Source organism: Macrotis lagotis, chromosome 8 (genome assembly GCF_037893015.1).
Source record: "Macrotis lagotis isolate mMagLag1 chromosome 8, bilby.v1.9.chrom.fasta, whole genome shotgun sequence".
NCBI lineage: Eukaryota > Metazoa > Chordata > Mammalia > Peramelemorphia > Peramelidae > Macrotis > Macrotis lagotis.
Genome location: NC_133665.1, coordinates 102,943,574 through 102,961,639, shown reverse-complemented (window position 1 = coordinate 102,961,639; position 18,066 = coordinate 102,943,574). Strand labels below are relative to the sequence as shown.

Sequence of the window (18,066 nt, the reverse complement as noted above, 5' to 3'; positions counted from 1 at the left end):
ATCCAATATTAATGATCAAATTGAATGGGAAACCTTTTCAAGGTTTGTTAGACACGGGAGCTGACCAGACAGTAATAGCTTTAGATTTATGGCCAAAAGGGTGGCCCACAGAATCTGCTGGTGCACAAGTGGTGGGTATAGGAGGTATGCAATCAGTTGTACAAGCTGCTGAATGGATAGAATGGAATATGGAAAATAAGAAGGGAACATTTAAACCATTGATAGTATCAGGATTGACAATGAATTTATGGGGCAGAGACATTATGAAACATTGGCATTTAAGATTAACCAATGAGTCTTTTTAACAGGGGCCATTGTTGTTGCAAGAAGCTGTAACTTAACTTGTCCACCTTTAAGATGGATTAATGACAAACCTATATGGAAGGAACAATGGCCCCTGACTCATGAAAAGCTTCTTGCATTACAAAACCTGGTAAAAGAGCAATTGGCATTGGGACACATTGAACCTACTTTTTCCTCATGGAACTCTCCAGTTTTTGTAATAAAGAAAAAGTCAGGAAAATGGAGAATGTTGACAGACTTAAGAGGAGTTAATGTTGTTATGCATCCTTTAGGATCCTTACAGCCAGGTTTACCATCACCTAATGCTATTCTGGAAGGTTACCTGATTTGGATTATTGATATACAAGACTGTTTTTATAGCTTTCCATTACATGAACAAGACAAAGAAAGATTACCATTTTCTGTACCACAAATTAATTTCAAAGCACCAATGCAGAGATATCAATGGAAAGTTCTTCCTCAGGGCATGACTAATAGCCCTACTTTATGTTAATGGTATGTGGATCAAGCCTTGAAAAAACCTAGGCAAAAATGGCCTGAGGCTTACATATGCCATTATATGGATGATATTTTAGTTGTGCACAAAAGTCAAGAACAATTAAAAATGTTAAGTGACTGTATTGTTCATGAACAGGAAAAATTTGGATTAACTATAGCAAAGAATAAGGTACAGACTCAGGTTCTGTATTCATATTTAGGATTTACAGTTTCTGATCATTATATATCACAGAAACCTGTACAAATTGACTATAGTAAAATAAAAACATTGAATGATTTTCAGAAACTAGTTGGGTCCATACAATGGATAAGGGCACGGACTTCTATACTTTCATCTTTAATAATTGTACTCTATATGATATATTGAGAGGGGATTCTAATTTAACTTCAATTAGGGAATAGATGGAAAAAGTTAGAAGAGCCTGCGAAGATATAATAACTTTATGTTCCTCAGAAAAAACATACAGGGTAAATGATAAGCAGGCAATTGCTATTACTCTAATCCAATGCAAATCTCCCTACGCAGCTATACATCAGGATATAAAAATATTGGAATGGGTGTATGGCCCCAGGGAAGATCAAACACTAACAAGCATATGGGAAAAGGTAGGAAGAGTACTATTAGAAGCAGCAAAAAGGACAGCTATGATATTTGGGATCAAGCCTTTGTTCTTCATCCCATACACTATAAATCAAATAGAAGAATTGTATCAAAATGATTTTTATTGGGCAATATTGTCTCAGTGGGGAGAATTTAAAAATACCCAATCACCCCTTCTTGTACATAAGTTGTGTGAAGAACGGGGCATGCCTCCAAGAAGAGTTGTTAGAATACACCCAGTCAGAGGGAACAATGTTTTCACTGATGCCACAAAAGATCACAGGGCTGCTCTATATCATGAGAAAGACAATGATATGATTGTATTAACAACTCCCTATAATAGTACACAAAAGAATGAATTATTTGCTATAATTGAGGCTATAAGAAGGTACACAGAACCCATCAACATTATATCTGATAGTGCTTATGCTGTGAATATAGTACAAAAAATAGAACAGTCCATTTTGATAGATCACAAATCTTCCATAGAAGTCTGTTAAACCAGTTGCAAAATATAGTCAGGACTTGGTCCATTCCATTGTACATTATGCATGTTAGATCTCATACAGATGGAATTGGTCTGTTATTTGAAGGGAATAAGCTAGTGGATTCTGCATTGTCTCCTTCACTCATTTGTTTGGTTCAAGTAGCTGAACAAGCACACTCTAAATTCCATATGTCTTCCCATTCTTTAGCCCGTTTATATGGCATTCCAAGGAACAAGCCCGTCATATAGTAAAAAGATGTACTCGATGTATTCCCTTTACACCTCCTGCCTCGACTGGTGTTAATCCAAGAGGTTTAGCCCCTAATGAAATATGGCAAATGGATGTCACTCATCTGTCTGGTGTCAATATCCATACAACCACTGATATGTTTTCTAGGTTCTTAATGGCCACAGTTCAATGTGGTAAACAATTGAGACATATGAAAAACCATCTGTTTCATTGTTTCACCATATCGGGCCTCCCTTGTGAGATAAAAACTGATAATGGACCGGCTTATACTTCCCGGTCTTTTCATGAATGGCTAAGGGAGTTGGGTGTGATACATATCACAGGTATTCCGTACAACCCCACCGGACAGGCCATAGTGGAAAGGACTAATCGTACCCTGAAAGCAATCCTTGCTAATCAAGAAAAGGGAAGAGGTCCTCTATGCTAGGGCTACCTGGATAAGGCTGTGTATACATACAATTACCTTCCATTTTCAAAATCTGACAATTTGACACCAGCTATGAGACATTATGTGACCATAAAAAGGACGCTACAATCTAGACACATAAGAGACAATTCAATAAACAATCAAAAAAGGGTTATGATAAAAGATCTAAACAACAAATGGTCAGGCCCTTTTCCTGTATTAATATGGGGTCCAGGGTATGTTTGTGTTTCCACAGATGCAGGGGACCAGTGGATTCCCATTAAAAGAATCAGAACAGTGGAAGAACAAGAAGAACAAGAGGACACGAAGAAGAGGAAAACGAGGAAGAAAGAATCACTATAAAAAGAAAAGAATGTTGGCCCTCTTGAAAATGTTTCTCCTTTTACAAATAACTTTTGAGAAAGCTAATGCTGAACGTTGTTGGGCATTCGTACCTTCTCCACCCTGGTTGAAAGCTTTATCATGGACAGATGATAGGCCTTCTTTTCAGTTGTATGGTAATCTATCTCGAATGTATGAAGAAGGAGAGTTTGAAGGGACAACTCTTGAGAAAGCTTTAATAAAGAACACCAAAGGATTTGTATTCATGGGACTAACGAAAGGCCTCCCATTATGTACACAAAAGAAGTCTGGAGGCATTTGGACTGGTGAACAATGGAATGTTACTACAAAAATACGTGAACTGGTGCCATGGTGCACCCAAGTTGGTGATGGATATATGGTGTTGGGAGATTTGTTTGCTAAACAACAAAAAGATAATATACAGATTAACACTAGAAGATATCATTTATACACATGGAGATTTGAAGGAATTGATATTCCTATAAACAAAACAAAGAAATATTTGCACAATAGGGCCCATCCCTTTTGTAACAATGTCTTACCACACAATCTCACTCTACTAGCCAAGTACCCAGGTTTTATACCCTATACTACTTGTCATACACATCAGTGTGTTAAGGTACCATTAAATTTTCATAATGATGCAGAGTACCTTATATCATGTCACAATACTACTAGGGATTTAATAGATAGAGGAGCTGGAGAATATCCAAGACAACAATATTACCGTAAGACAGGAAAATTAGTGAAAGGGATTGAAAAAGTAATCGCGGCAGTAGGAGGGCCAACAGTGCAGGGTATGCCAGAATTATCTGGACTAGATCCAGCCAATAACATTGCTAATAACATCTCCATAATGGGCTGAGTATGCATAGAAAAAGGATATGCTTTCCTTGTAGCTATAGATAAAAATTCCTCACTGACCTTGACCAATTATTCTCCAGATGTATATAACTTGTATAAACTGCATAGGCATAACATGTTTGGGACCATGTCTCTCTATTGGGAGTTACATATTTATTGTGACTAGACCTCATTATGCCTTCATGATAGTTAAAGCAAATGACTGGTTTAGAACTAAGAGTGATCATATCTTTAGCCTTTTGGATGATCATATGAGGTCAATTCAAACTTGTTCAAAGAGATGTATTTCTTGTGTTATTTTGGGCATTACATTACTGGTAGAAGTCATTGTGGCCTCTACAGCCCTTGATATGTCAATATCTAATACTCAGAATCAAATAGTTGAAGCACAGGGCTTACAAGAATTAATGCAGAATGTTTCAGTGGGATTTAAACACTAACTTCAGGTAGATGAGCAATTTTATAAAGCATTATATCAGTTGCAGAAAGCCACTATGTTCTTGGGAGAAGAAGTACAATATTTGGAATTACAACAAAGGTTACAATGTGATTATATAGATATAATCAATATTGTTTGACCAAAGTGCAATATAATGAATCTCAAGTAGAATGGAATGTTATTAGAGCCCAGCTACATGGATTGAGTATGGAAAATGTTACCATTAGAATTGTCAAAATTAGCCATAATAGCTGATTATATTGACCAGGCAGCAGATTCTGATCTACAACCTAATCAAGTTTCAGATAAGCTGATTCAGTTCTTTCATACTCAATCTAGTGGTCTGTTGCATGTATTGTTACCTTATATATTGTTTGGTATTGGACTTTTATTATTTTGTTTGTGTGTGCCCCTTGTGATGCAAGTCCTCATCTCATGCATAAGAAAGGTTTTGACTGATGTTTTTGTCGATCCTCCAAGACAACCCTTTTCTGGGAATCTATAGGGTGCTTTGCGCTTAAACAAGAATGGGAATTGTAAGGGGTTAATAGACAGAGTACGTGGCCATGAGGAGTTCATCCTGAGAGTCACTGAGACCTGGGACAACAGGAATGTCCATACCAGAGTGCTCTGAACTCAGGAAGGAGCTCTGGCCCTTCTCTCTCTTTGTTCTCCTGCCTTTCATCCTCATCCTGTTCAAGTGTCTCAGGAAGGAGTTTTGGTCCTTATCCCTTTGCCTTTCATCCTTGTTGAAGATTCCACATATTCCAGGATACACACCTTTTGTGGCATGCCCATTACACTTTCACAGTGCCTGGAGATGAGGAATGCTGATACAGGGGAACTAGGCTTATATATACCCTTACTCAACTATGTGAGTCAGAGATGTAGCATTTACCTGCAATAAACTCCTTGCTTATCTCTCACTGGCTGACTTTCATTATTGAACATGTGGGTCATGTCCAGCGGCGCCCTGAAGAGCTGTGTAAATTAGGCTGATGCCCAGCTGCCTAGAGTGGAATGCAACAGAGACTGTGATTAACAAACAATAAAGTGTTTTATTGAAGGAAAAGAGAAACCAGGAGCCCTTTGGCACATTTTTGCTGCTAAAGACAGAAGATCTGAACCTTCCTTAAGAAGGTAATTGTTGGGGGGGAGGGGGGAGAATGACAGAACTAGTTCAGATGGATAATGATTAACTGGGCTCTTTCCCATAGACTTGCTGGAGTGCTCCACCCCCTTACCCCCCCACATATCATCATATCATATCATATCATATGGCCCTAGTTTACAGTGATATTAGAAAAATGCAGACCCTGCATAAGCTGCTTCTGTAGTCACTGTGCCAGTGGAGTGGGGGAGAGAGGATGGCCTGCACTGGTCAAGCTGTTGCCTCAGCTGGCAGGAGGGAACCTCCATCCTGGACTCCCAGGTCTGCTTCCCAGGCCCATCACTCAGCATTGTCCCTGATGCCATAGAGAACCAAGGTGCTGATGAGGTCTGTGGTGATCTCTCTAGTTATTGCTGGGGGATTTCACTGACTTAGTTTATTAGAAGCTGATGTTAATATGATATTATGATAAAAGCAATCAAACCTGTGGAAAGGAACCAAAAATGGTCATTTCATGGATCTTTTTTTTTTGCAAGGCAATGGGGTTAAGTGGCTTGCCCAAGGCCACACAGCTAGGTGTATCTGAGGCTGGATTTGAACTCAGGTACTCCTGACTTCAGGGCTGGTGCTTTATCCTATCCACTGTACCACCTAGCTGCCCCTATTTCATGGATCTTTGATGGATTCTTTCAGAAAGACTTTCTCGCATATTTGGGTCAATCAGTTAAAGAGAATGGGAATAGTAAACAATGTTTTTTTGACCAACCAAAAAAAAAAATCTAAAAATACCTTCTAAGGTGGTGGTCTTTAGAGTTTCTATTTCAATTTCTCTTTATTTCCCCCATCCAGAAACAATGTGGTTGAGTCCCAGCCTCCTTCCATGTATTCACACACAACAGCTGTAGTCTCACTTTAATGAAAGCTGTGCTTGGACCAAAATTAAACTGTACTCCTCATTTTAGAAGGACAAATAGGACAAATCAGCTAAGATTTGTCCTATTTGTCCTTCCAAAATGAGGTGTTCTATCCATCATGCCACCTAGAAACCCCCAATTTGTGTTTTCTATCAGATTTCCCCTCACTTTTTAGAATAGTGAAGTGAATGTTGAAGTGGAACAGGCAAGTCAGAAACTGTTTTGCTTTTTTCAGTAGCACTTTTCTTTCCCTGTTAAAACATAATATTTTGTATAAGCCTTGTCCTGTTCTCAAACCTATGTTAAGAAATTTAAGTTTAAAATAATGCATTCTACAAATGACTTTGTTTTGCATTCACAAGCTTTTAGATATTGCCACTTGAAGACCAGGCAAGTGAAGGATAAGATGAAGCCAGAGGGACACATTTCCTATTAAGTGTGTAATAGGTACAAAGTACCCAATAGGCAAGACCTATTTGCTTCCCCCTCCCCTCACACACCCCAATTCCCCCCCCCAGGTTAGTAAGGAACTACAGTAACTATAACTATTCCAGTGCTTCGTAGAGTGCTGGCTGACAGCCCCAGTAACTGTGAGAGCCACAGCTTGAGTTCTGATGGCTGGGCTTGTGGACAGTGTTCTCTTCAAGCTGCCAGCCAATAACTTAGACCATCCTAGGTGCTAGGTTTTTTTTTTAATTTAAGGCAATGGGGTTAAGTGGCTTGCCCAAGGCCACACAGCTAGGTAATTATTAAGTGTCTGAGGCCACATTTGAACTCAGGTACACCTGACTCCAGGGTAGTTACTCTATCCATTGAGTCACCTAGCTGCCCCTGGGTGCTAGGTTTGCAAAGTATTTTACATACATACTTTTATTTAATATAAACAACAAGGCTATTTGGTGGAGTATGCAGTATTCTCTCCATCTTATAGGCAAATGAACTAAGGTCCAAGAAAAGGAAATTATGTTTCCCAAAACCATATATTAAGTGGCAGAGAAAAAGTTTCAATCAAGTTGTGAAATATCTTCTCTAGGGCTGTTTCTTCACCTGGAAAATAATCAGATTAAACTGGATGATTTTTAAGGTCTCATCCAGCTTTATGAACCCATGATTCATGAGAAATTTGCAGTAGGGGGAACAAAAGACAAAGTCTTACTAACAGACTTGCAATGTAATCTTGAAATCTTGCAGTAATTTAGATGTTTAGTGAGGAAAATGTAAAGAAGCCAACTTGTGAGAATCTGAATGAGTTGTTAATATACTTGAAAAGTAGGCAACTAGGTGGCATGGCGGGCAGTGTGGAGCCTAGAATCAGGAAGACTCATCTCCCTGAGTTTCAATCTGGCCTCAGACATTTCTTGGATGACCCTGGGAGAGTCACTTCATTCTCTATAAAATGAGCTGGAGAAGAAAATGTCAAATGACTTCAGTATCCTTGCCAAGAAAACCCCAAACGGGGTCACAAAGAGTAGGAAAATGGAACCACAAAAATACCTGAATGCCATGAATTATAAATGGGTGAAATCAATTCAATCTTGTGATTTTTTTTTTGTTAGGACATTAAGCAAGCTTATTGCAAGAGCTAAGATACTGAATGTAGGTGGAGAGGGTCAAAAATAGCAGAAAGTTGGTTTGGTTGGGGGAAAGGATACTATGCCTACTACAAGGATAGATATGGAGGCAACTAAAACCAAAAACTTCTTTACTATATAGTTAAGAAACTGGGCAAGTAAATTTCTTTGGAAATTAAATATCAAACCCCTTGCTTTCCAGAATCCTAAGCGGCTATACATTTTGTTTTGCCCTCTGTTTTGAATAATTACAGCAATTTTATTATTCTTGTAATATGGTTATTTCTTTACATTATTGTGATAACCTAATAATTTTATGTTTGTCTCATTAAATTTAGTCTTTCAACTATGTCACTTTCATCTATAGAGATTTGAGGACTTCTTCCAGTCTTGTTACTCTTAAATGTTGTATTTATTCTTCCATCTCTGAAATTTTAGAAAAATTCTCTCTGAACTATTTTCCCCTCAAAGTATCTGCCATTTTAATGAGTTTTTAATTTTTTTATTAGATTATTATTACATTACTCTTTTTGAGTGCTATTCTCAATATCACAAATGTTTCTTCCTTTTAAACTCTTACTGTGAATCTACCATTTTAATGAGTTTTTAATCTTCTTTTCTGTTAATTATTACCTTAGTCTTTTTTGAGGGCTATTCCCAATATCAAAGATGTAGCTTTCTTTTAAATCTCTTTTTATAGAAGGCAACAAGAGAGGATCGAGTCTTAGGCGCTCTCTGATAAAACTTCTAAACTAAGGACTCTAACTAAACTTTCAAGAGACAGAACCCACAAAGGGACCCAGAGAAGCAGTTCTCCTACTCAAGGTAACCTGGAAAAGAGCAGAAAGACTCTGCTCCCTGGGGTCGGAGGGGCGGCCCACCAGAGGGGTGGCCCGCCAGAGCAAAAGAACTTCAGCCTCCCAGAGGTTCTCTGAGGAGAACAAATTCTTCAGACAAAGAATAGAATTTAGGGAGATTGATGAATTTACCAGAAATCAGGAATCAATACTTCAAAACCAAACAAATGAAAAATTAGGAGAAAATGTGAAATATCTCATTGAAAAAACAACTGATATGGAAAACAGACTTAGGAAAGATAATTTAAAGATTATTGGAATACCTGAAAGTCATGATCAGGAAAAGAGCCTTGACATCATTTTCAAAGAATTACTACAGGAAAATTGCCCTGATATTCTAGAAGCAGAGGGCAAAATAGAAATGGAGAGAATCCACCGATCCCCCCGAGAAAGAGATCCCAAAAAAACAACCCCTTAGGAATATTATAGCCAAGTTCCAGAACTCCCAAGTCAAAGAGAAAATATTACAAGCAGCCAGAAGGATACAGTTCAAATATCATGGACCTGCAGTCAGGATCACACAGGACTTAGCAGCAACTACATTGGAAGCCTGTAGGGCTTGGAATATAATATACCGGAAGGCAAAAGAGCTTAGAATGCAGCCAAGAATGAACTACCCAGCAAAGGCTGAATGTTCTCTTCCAGGGAAAAAGATGGATTTTCAATGAACCAGGGGAATTTCAAATGTTCCTGTTGGAATGGCCAGAGCTGAACAGAAGGTTTGATCTTCAGATACAGGACTCAGGTGAAGCATGGAGATTGGAGAAGGGGAAAATATGAGGGACTTAATGATAACGAATTTCATGTATTCCTATATGGAAATATGACACTGATAATACTCATATGAACCTTCTCGGTTAATAGAGCAGGTAGAGGGAGCTTTTATAGTTGAAGCACAGGAGAAAGCTGAATTCGAAGATAAAATATGGTGTAAAAATGGAGTCAATAGAAAAAGAAGGGAAATGTAATGGGAGAAAGAAAAAGGAGAGGGGGAATAGGCCAAGATATTTCTGATTTTTCTTTCTTACAATGAGCTATTGCAATGATATGGAAGGGGAGAGGCAAGGGGGAATGAGGGAACCTTTGCTCTCATCAGAGGTGGCTAGGAGAGGAAACAGCATATATACTCAATGGGGTATAGCCATCTGGAGTAAGAAGGAGGGGGGAGGAGGGGAGAGGGGTGGGGATGTGAATAAAGGAGGAGAGGATGGACCATGGGGGGGAGAGTGGTCAGATATAACACATTTTCTTTTTTACTTCTTGCAAGGGCCTGGGATTGGAAGGCCTATCCAGGACTATGGGGCCAGGTGGGTTCTGGGTCTAAGGGGTGGTATGGGGGCTCAGGGCCTCTTGGCCCCAGGACCAGGGATCTGTCTGCTGCACCACTCAGCTACCCTACAGCAGAGTCAGAGTGAAAGGAGAGAGAAAATATAGTACATGGTAGTGGAGAAATAAGAAAGGAGGGAGTTGAGATCAGCAATGGCAACGTTGGAAAAATATGGAAGTAACTTTTGTGATGGACTTACCATAAAAAAATGTGATCCACCAAAAAAAAAACATAAAATAAATCTCTTTTTATGAGTTCAAACTGTAAAATAAGGGGGTTAAATTGTATTATCTCTTACAGCTCTAACGCATTATCCTATGATTCTAAAAGTCTTTTTATGGAGTATTCTTTTTGTCTTCTAGTTCTTACAATTTGTATTTTCTTTTTTTTTCTTTTTTTTTTTTTTAGGATTTTTTTTGCAAGGCAATGGGGTTAAGTGGCTTACCTAAGGCCACACAGCTAGGTAATTATTAAGTGTCTGAGGCTGGATTTGAACTCAGGTACTCCTGACTCCAGGGCTGGTGCTCTATCTACTGTGCTACCTAGCAGCCCCCAATTTGTATTTTCTATCAGATTTCCCCTTATTTTTTAGAATAGTGAAGTGAATGTTGGAGTGGAACAGGGAGCTCTGAATTCAAATCAAATCTCCCTTTATTATTCATTTAAATTACATATTGGTGTGGCAGCTAGGTGGCACAGTGAACAGAGCACCAGCCCTGGAGTCAGGAGTACCTGAGTTCAAATCCGGCCTCAGACACTTAATAATTACCTAGCTGTGTGGCCTTGGGCAAGCCACTTAACCCCATTGCCTTGCAAAAACCTAAAAAAAAAATAAAAAAATTACATATTGGCCTTTGAGTGATTTCTACTCCAAGCCAATACTCATCAATAAAAATTACAACTTCCTCTCTACACCTCTTTCTTATAGGAGGAGGCTAGAGAAACAAGAGGAGGAGAAAAACACTGAATTCTTTGAGGGGACTAGCACATGGCCCAAAGTGGGGCTCATGCATACTTCCAGCATTATCTCTTCTCCTCTCCTCCATAAATCAAAGAATATCATTTGCACAAGTACAGGATAGGTGATGAGTAGCTACAGAAAAATCATGTGAAAAAGATATGAAGTTTCCATGGATGTCAAGTTTAACAAGTCACAGTGGGAGAGACAGAAATATAGTGACAGAGACTGAAACAAAGGGAAAGAAGAAGAAGGAGAGATAAGAAAAAAAAACCCAAAACTCAAAATCTAATAGTTGTAAGATCCATCAAAATTGGCTTAGCATCTCAAACAAGGGAGGCAATAATTCTTCCATACTCTGGCCTTATCAAGTAACATGTGCCTCGTTTGAGAGAGGGCATTTACACTCTGGAGAGCATGCAAGGAAGAGCAGTGAGGATGAGTGAATAGAGGAAATACTCAGTACACAGGTGATAGTTATCTTCAAATATCTGAAGGGTTGTCATATATAGCAAACGGATTAGAGTCATTTTGCATAGACTCTGAGGGAGAACTAGAAGGAATCAGTATGATGAAGGGTTAATTATGAAAAAGATCAATAAAATTATACAGGATCAAATCCTAATCTTCTTACTAGGAAAACTTATATGAATTGATACATAGGGAAATGAGCAGGACTTGGAGAACATTGTACAAAGTAATAGCAATATTGTAAAAATAATCAAATAAGACAGCCTTATTAATACAATGATCCATGACAGTTCCAAAGGACTCATGTGAAAAATGCCATCTACCTCCAGATAGAGAACTCGGAGTATAGATTGAACATATTTTTCTTTATTTTTCTTCCTTCTCCCCTTCCCTAAGCCATATGAATAATAAGAAAACGTTTTACATGACTTCCTATGTATAAAGAATATCTTATTTCTTACTTTCTCAATGAATGAGAAAAGGAGTAAAGAGAGGGAGAGAATTTGGAACTGAAAATAAAAAATTTAAAAAGAAAGGTAATGAGATCTTCATTAGAGGTCTTCTGGAAGAAACTGGGCAACTATTTGATATTATATCTTGGGTTATTGTTCAAGTAATGATTATATACAATGACATTTGAAATTCTGTGACTTGCTTTTACTTAAACCTTTCCTTGCTCTCATTCCCCTCTCATTTTCTTTCATACCATATAGATATTTCTGGTGATATAAAATTGATATACTAGACACATCTAAAATAATTTTTTGTAGTAAGAATAAGATTAAGTGGAATTTGTATTTCTATTTCTTGTGTTCGAGGGTAAGACCAGGAATAAGAATAATTCATTGTCTTGTAGTAAAAATATTTCTCAAAAAGCATAAGAATATATTACAATACCAGGAAAAGCACAGAAAGTTCAAAGATCTATATATTTGAGAACTATGTGAATTGAAAAATACCTGGGGGGGGGGTGCAGCTAGGTGGCGTAGTGGATAAAAGCACCAGCCCCAGAGTCAGGAGTACCTGAGTTCAAATCCAGTCTCAGACACTTAATAATTACCTAGCTGTGTGGCCTTGGGCAAGCCACTTAACTCCATTTGCCTTGCAAAAACCTAAAAAAAAAAAAATGGAACCTGCAAGGAAAAACATCAAAAAAGTTTCTCAACAATTGGTAATAATGGATAATAAAATTTCCACTGAAAAAAGGAAGCCAGAAAATCAGGAATCTAGAAAAATATTTAGTCTTAGTTACATATCAAAAAATTCTGCCTGTAGAAAAATTGCATACATTTAATGGCAGCCTTCAGAGTTCAAATTTTGTGCATCAAAGGATCCACATTAAGGAGAAACTCTAAGAATGTTATGAATGTAGTAAAAGCTTCATTCAAAGTGGGAACTTTGCTTACATAAGCAAATGCACTCTAGGCAAAAGTTTTAATCATATAATGAATTTGAAAAAGTTTTTGCTCAGATCTCTAATCTTATTTTACAGAAAACTCCACATTGGGGGAAAATCCTTTAAATATAGCGAGAGTGAGAAAATTTTTAGTCAGCTCACAATTTATTCAATACCAATGAATTGGGCTGATTTGAGGAGAAATGCTATAAATGTAAGGAATGTGGAAAAACCTTTGTTTAGAGTGCAAATCATGTTGTGCATCAGAAAAGTTATAATGGGTAGAAGCACTAGGTATGTTGGGAAAGTTTTTGATTGTCACATATTGCAGAGAGACATTATGCATGTAACAAGGGAGGAAAAGCCTTCAGTCAAATCTCATCACTTATTGTATATCAGGGGAATGGAGAGCAACCATAGATATGTAATGTATATAAAGAGTTTCACTTGTAGTTCATATATCTGAGAATATATAATAAAGAGAAACCCCATTTTTGTAATGAATGTGGGAAAACCTTTAAGATAAGAACAAATTCTGTACATCACAGAACGCACACATGGGAGAAATTTTATGAATACAATGATTTTGGGACAGCTTTCAGTTCCAATTCTCATCTGATTCTATATCAAAGAATGCCTACTGAGAATCAATTAGTACTTAAGTGCTAACTATTTAGAAAGGAAGGAAGTCCCTAATTTCAAGTAGCTCAAAAGGCAAGAAGAGAAGAAAAGGACTACAATAATATATACAGATGAACAGGTACCAAAGCTCAATATAGGACCCAAGAGAAATTAAGCTTAATGGCATTAACACAATATTGTTTCACTTTGTTGATGGATCATCAGTAATAAAACTCATAAGACTTTTAAAATGAATTATAGAATCGCTATTATGTCCCAAGCACTATGCTTAGGCAATAGCAACAGAACTGAAAAAAAAAAACAACCCAACTGGCATTACCCTCAAGAAGCTCATTTTACTGGATAGATAAAACACATGCATAAATATGTGTAATACAAAGTTGGGAATAAAGGAACAAAGAAAAGACGAAAATCTTCCAGATTACCTGGAGTACCATAATGATGTATCAAAGAGGAGATAGCATCCAAGTTAAACCTAAAAAAAAAAGATAGCGAATCTGAAAGGCAAAGATGAGGAGTACATTATCAGGCAACAAAAAACTACAAATTCTTGATCAGAAGATGTTATGCTGAGGTTAACAGCTACAGAGCTGGCAATACTGAAGTATGTTGTATAATTGATATCACATTGCTTGCCTTCTTCATGAATGGGGAAAAGACTGGAGGAGGACAAAGAATTCCAAAATCAAAATTTAAGAAAACATTTTTTAAAAAGGGAACAAAATATGTGTGTAGGAGAATAATATGAAAAAAATCTGCTTCATTTTGTTGTTCTTTCCATGTACATAGTAGAATTTGTATATACTGTTTTCCTAAATTCTGTTTCACTCTTAATCACTTTATAGAAATATTACCAGACTCCCCCTCCACACTTGTCACTTCCTATGGTTGTTTGGGTTTTTTTTTTAGGTTTTTGCAAGGCAAATGGGATTAAGTGGCTTGCCCAAGGCCACACAGCTAGGTAATTATTAAGTGTCTGAGACCAGATTGGAACCCAGGTACTCCTGACTCCAGGGCCAGTGCTTTATCCATTGTGCCACCTAGCTGCCCCCTATGGTTGCTTCTTTACAGCCATGTACCACAATTTGTTTACCCACTCCTCAATCATTAGGCACCTGCTTTGTTAGTAGTTCGTTACCACAAAAAAGATTGTTATACATATTTTGAGGTGTATTTTTAGCTATTAACCTCTTTATCAGTGGAAAAAAAAGCCCAAACTGAAAGAAGTATCTGCATTTCTCAGCTAAGCCTATTGTAGACAAGAGAATGTTTCTCTTAACATTAGACAATGCATATTTCAACCACAAATGCTACTAAATACATTCATTCACAAAGTAGCAACAAATATTTTCCAAAGAACAAATCAAAACAAAGTCGAGGTTTTAACTCACACTCAGCAAATTGGCAAAGGTGACAAAATATGAGTATAGTCAATGTTGGGAGAGTTAGGAAAAGACAGGCATACATTTGTGTTATTAGAATAGCTATGGAATCATGGAGAGATGGTCTCATGTGAAGTGTCCTCATGAAAACTTTTTCATACAGTTTCTAGGTTTTGCCTTGGGAGTTGGATTCCCAAGGATTTGATGTTGTCTACAGTTAATTTGAATAAAATTTCTCTATCTCTTAAACTTGGGTTTTGTTGTTTGTATATAGAAAGAGAACATTTTTCTTGTTTGTTTGGGGTTTTTTTTTTTAGATTTTTCAAGGCAATGGGGTTAAGTGACTTGCCCAAGGCCACATGGCTAGGTAATTATCAAATGTCTGAGGTCATATTTGAACCCAGATACTTCTGACTCCAAGGCCCATGCTCTATTTACTGTGCCACCTAGCTGCCCCTGAAAGAGAACATTCTTAATGCACAGTGGTAAGAATACCTTCAATACAATCTTCTTATGAATACACTGCTGTTTCATTCTATCTTTATTCTTTATATAGAAGTAAAAACTGTCTAGTTCCTAAGATCTTGGAAAATGAGGTAATTTTAAGGAAAATTAAATTGAGTCTTTTTTCTGATTGGGTAGCTCCAAATTTGATCAGAGGAAATGCATAATGAGGTTGTTTCAAGCATCATTTTTAATAGGTATAGATTAAACTATGAATAATTATGGTAATAAGGGATTGAGAACTAACTTTCCAATAGGATAGAGAGTAGTTATAAATAATTAAGATAAGGAAGATTGAATTTGCTTTGTGCTGGTTGGATAGTATGAGTTGGAAGATTATGAGCTTTTCTCATCAACCAATGGTGGGATAAGATAGAATTTAGCGGTAAAATTATTAATTACTATATAAATGACCTTAAAGTTACTATTTTTAAAACATTCCTTGTTTTATTCTATTTTGCAATGGAATGTGGCCTTCCTCAGGGAAATAAAGACCTTTCTTGCTCCCTGACTCAGATTGTGAACTCTTGATTGCTGTGAGCATCATTTACCTCACACAACAGTATATCCATTCTGGGAAGCAATTTTGAATTTTTGAAAATAAACTGGATAAACTATCCATAACTTTTGATGTAGAAATTCTACAGAGAAACATAAAAAGATCCACATGAGCTGATATAAAATGAAGTAAGCAGAGCCAAGAAAATCACACCAAGACTTTGACAATATACATGGAAAAAGAACAGCCACAACAAAACAGTAGAAATTAAATGCTGCAGAATTATGAAGAACAAGCCTAGGCCCAAAGAAGACATAGTTTCTGTGAATTGTGTGGAAATGAACGCACACAGTGGATTAGGAGGCGAGGATGGGTTTGTGAGTGTCTCAAGGGCTCGTCCAGGGAGAGTTGGGAGGGACCCCAGGGACAAGTCCTGCACCCCTAGTTTACAGATGTGTGGAAAATTTCTGGTGAAGTCCTCTCAGGGTAATAGAAATGTTTACGTCAAAAAAACAAAAAACAAGCTTGCATTCCAAGGGACCTAGGAACATCCTGCTTTTGCAACAAGACTGTTTTGCCAACTGAGGCGCATCATGACCATGAAAATTTCATTAGTGTTTTGATTCCTAGTCGCCCCACCTGGTGAGAGGCATATTTTGAGAATATTACATTCGTGTCTCTTGCCCCCAAACTCAGTCCATGGGCTGAAGAGGAGCGTTAGGGGGAGGAGGGGGAGCTGCGGGGCGGCTTGGGGGCGCCGTGGACGGAGCACCGGCCTGGGGTCAGCTCCGGCCTGACGCTTGATGGCCGAGGGGGGCAGCATCGGGGGCTCCGGGGCCTCCCCCGGGCCGCGTTTCGGACGAGGAAGCTGGGGCCGGGGGGCCGAGGGGCCTCGCCCGGGGTCGCTCCGCGGTCCGGACTCAGGCGGGGGGCCGCCGAGCCGCCGCGGCCCGGAGCGGAAGCGGAAGTCCGTGTCCGGAAGCGGTCGCCGTGCCCGGAAGCGGTCGCTGTGCCCGGCGGCGGCGGGGCGGCCACTGTGCCCTGGGCGCTCGGCCAGCTCGGCCCCCGTGTCCCCGCGCAGACAGGATCGGCGAGGCCGGCTTCCGCGCCGCCTCCTCCTCGGTGAGCGGCCGCCCCTCCGGGAGGGCGCTTTAGGAGACTTGGGACACGCTTTGCTCCCCGCCGGGGCTTGCGGGGGGGGGGGGGGGGAGGCCCTCCTGGGCACCTCGGCTCCAGTTTCCCGGGGCCGGAGGGTGCCCGTGCCCGTTCGGACCAGGGTCCGGGCGCCGGAGTGGGGCATGGTGGTGTCACTCCGATTTTCAGAGCACTAAGAACCGAGTTCAAGTTGGGCCTCAGACACTCAGGTCCGGGTGACCCGCCCCTTTGCCTTAATCCACGGGAGAATGGCAAACCCCCTCAACAGCCTGGCCGCAGGGGCACGAAGGGTTGAGGCAGCAGCTTCCCCGGCGCCCCTCCCGCCTCCATTCCCGGGCCCCGCGGGCGCACTCTGCAGCGCCGACCCACGCCGCCTCCCCGCGTGCTTTCTTCTCCCTGGGCTTGTGCAGCATCGCTCTGTCCTGCTTTTCCTCTTCCCTCCCTGACCGTTTCTTCTCAGTCTCCTTCACGGAATCATTATCCGTCTCCCACCTGCTATATGTCCATATCTCCCATCTCTTTATCGAATTTTTCCCTTTGGGGTTGCCTTAGTTCCCAAGGATTTAGTCATTGCTTCTATAAAGAAGCCTCTCAGATCTATCAGGAAGCTAGGGGATGCAACAGATAAAACACTAAACTTGAAGTCAGGAAGACTTGAGTTCAAGGTGACCCTGGGGCCAGTCATTTAAGTTTTGTCCCAGTTTCCTCATTAATAAATGGTCAAAAATAATAGCACCTTTTCCATAGGTTATTGAGGATAAAATGAAATATTTCTAAAGTGCTTTTCAAACCTTAAAGTATATAAATGTTATTAATATCTACTGACCAGCCCTAGCAAGATTGATTATATATTGGACACCTGCATCTGGATTTCTCACACTTGTCAAACCCAACATGTCAAAAGCAGAACTCAAAATCTGCCCTTACCCAATCCTTTTCCAGACTTTCTTATTCCTACTGAGGAATTTCATCAATTTTACAACCTTGAACTCATTTTTTTAAAATGGCATAAGGATAGTTACATCCTATATATAAAAAATTATAGAATTAAGTAGCAGATTTAAAGTG

General features: G+C 39.2%; 1 protein-coding gene across 1 annotated transcript in view; it reads left to right on the top strand.

Moving 5' to 3' along the window:
* The first annotated feature begins 16,844 nt into the window (after positions 1-16,844).
* Positions 16,845-18,066, top strand: part of LOC141495920 (uncharacterized) — a 74,886-nt gene continuing 73,664 nt past the window's right edge. The window contains 1 exon segment of the mRNA XM_074197827.1: positions 16,845-16,965. The gene's annotated coding sequence lies outside the window, so the exon portion shown is untranslated.